Source organism: Mus pahari, chromosome 6 (assembly GCF_900095145.1).
Source record: "Mus pahari chromosome 6, PAHARI_EIJ_v1.1, whole genome shotgun sequence".
Taxonomy (NCBI): Eukaryota; Metazoa; Chordata; class Mammalia; order Rodentia; family Muridae; genus Mus; species Mus pahari.
Window position 1 is genome coordinate 27,418,446 of NC_034595.1, and position 2,582 is coordinate 27,421,027.

The following is a 2,582-nucleotide window of genomic DNA, read 5'->3' on the forward strand; positions in this document are numbered from 1 at the left end:
GATGCCGAGTCAGACCTGGGGACTGGTCCCGGTCGAACACCCCTCCTTGGGCGGGGAAAGGCACCAGATGACCAGAACCAGACACGGGTTCCTTCCCAGAAGCTGTGACTCTTCTCCAGGCCACCCTTTCCCTGTCAGAGCACTCAAATGTGTCCTTTCATTAGTGCCAAAACCTGATTTGCTCCCTGTCTCTGTAAACATATTTAGTTTCTGGAGGACATGTATAATTGTAGTTATGCTATTTATCTTCCTAGAAAAAACATGGTGCTTCCCAATGTGTTTAATATCTAAAAAGGAAGCCTGCCAACCTTTATAGTGTTCCCTCAGCTATTTATTCTATCTGTGTTAATCAGGTATGTTTCAATTTAAATGAATTTTCAAACAAAATTTTCATAACAATTAGTAACAAATGATATTACTATTCTATGGAGAGGTCTTAGCACAACTGTATGAAAGATCATATACTTAGTAATATGTAGACTAATGGCTTTGAATCCTGGCTCTGCCAGGATTTTCTAACTTCATGAGCTTAGCAAAGTTATTTGACCTAGTGCTTTAATTTCTTCATCTCTAAAATTAATGTAATAAGGCCAACCTCACTGGTTTCTAGGGAGGGCTAAGACATTTTAACTCTGAGTGGGTTATCCTGCTACATGGATTAATATGGACTAATCAATGGCTCAAGAGTCAGTTGTAGCTGATAGAGTATATGATAGATAAGAGGAACAAAGAAAAAACCGAGATGTGGATATAATGAGTAGACTAAGATAGTGGAAAAATTCCCAAGCTTTACATAATTTAGAAACAATTGAAAAATACTAAGCACATTTCAGGAAGAGTAGCTCATGTCAGCTTTGCATAGTGAATCATTGCTCAGTTCACAGAAAGTGAATTTTAAGGAGTGGAAAGAAAGCTACAAAATAGAATACTGGGACAAATTGGAAGAAATGAAGGAGACACAGGAAGGAGAGAATAACAAAATGTAGTGAGCAGAGAGACAGAAGACTTATAAAGTTCTCTGTGGCTTCTTCAGTCCAGAAGAGGGGGCTTGGGGCAGATAGGGGGGAGAGTCTGTTTTGAAATCAAGAAAGGTAATTATAAAAGTTGGTACTGATGAGTGCTGGAGTTTAGAACAAACAGAAGTATTTTAGGGGAAGCTTAATTCTAGAATGTCTCAAAAATATCTAGAGATTATTATAAGACTATTACTTGGGCTAATGGTTTAAATGATCTATCTATTCCTTTTGGAAATATTTTAACAACCTGTCTATTCTTTTTAAGATATGAAGGCATGAGATGGATCTAAGATTGTAACTGTGGATCTGGAAACCACCTCTACCACTAATCATCCACCTGATGAAGAGGCAATAACAGGATTTAATCATGAGGTTGGTAACCAAGAGCACTTTGTTACACATCCTCTATGGAACAAGGGAGCACTTCTTTTTAAAAAATGATAAAAACAAGACTTGACAAGCAAACCTTCCATTGTTCCATTGCTCTCTAAGATTGATATTGTTGAAGACTTTTTTTTTTTTTTTTTTTGGCTCTCTACCACCATATCCAGTTGTCTAGTAATTTAACGCCTTGCTGTGACTACTCAGTTTTTAAAGGACTGTATTGAGCCTATGTGAAAAGATAAAAGACAAATGGAGAGAATGATGGCTAAATACATTGAACAAACAGCAATGATGAAATGACCTTGATTGCTTTTTGCTGGAGACACTGCTGTGCCTTATGGGAGAATCTTTTGATGAGTACATGATGATGTATATGGAGCTGTTGTTAATATGAGAGATAAGGGTGATAAGATAGTTATACGAACTACTACTGAACATGATAAGAGCAATGCAATAGCACCCATAGTCAGGGTATACAAGGAAAGATTAGGACTTAATCTGAAGGTAGTGATTGGTTATCAGTCCCACAAAGACACAACAATGAAGATTGGATCCACCACTAAAAACAGGTTTGTTGTTTAAGAAGACACCTTCTGAGTATTCTCTCAGAAAACGGTGTCATGCTATTGAGATTGGGATCTGAACCAAAGCCTTGTCAGAGTAGAATGGACAGCATTGAAGTTGATTCCATCTAAATGTTGCAAGGATATAAGAGAAGTCACATTTGCCTTTGTCTTCTACTTCCGTGTTCCTTCTTTCTCACTCCCCATTCTTTGCTAATGTGTTGACTATACCCATCAAAGAATTACTGTATATGTCACTGCTGAACCCATACATGTGGTCCAGGCCCACTCTGTAACAGCCAGTTATAATTACCATGACACACACATTTGCCTTTTCACAGTAATTGAAAACAAACTTGCATTCATATTACCTTAGCAGGAAAAGATCCATTTCTGTACCACTCCACTAAGAAGTGAATTTCACTGGCCTGAGAGTCTGAGTGCAGCTTTCCAGCAGCCTTCTTTCTCCTTTCATAGCATTGACACTGCTCTCCTCTGGCTTATGACTGCTAGATTTTAATTTATTTGCTTTACTCCTTAATAACACTAATGAATCTGACTTCATTTGTTTTGCTTTGGTTTTTTTTTTTTTTCCCTCAGATAACATTGGTGAAGGACC

The 2,582-nt window shown here is 37.7% G+C and overlaps 1 pseudogene; it reads left to right on the forward strand.

Annotated features, from left to right (window-relative positions):
• LOC110323278 overlaps positions 1-1,982 on the forward strand; it is a 110,247-nt pseudogene extending 108,265 nt beyond the window's left edge.
• The last annotated feature ends 600 nt before the right edge of the window (positions 1,983-2,582 follow it).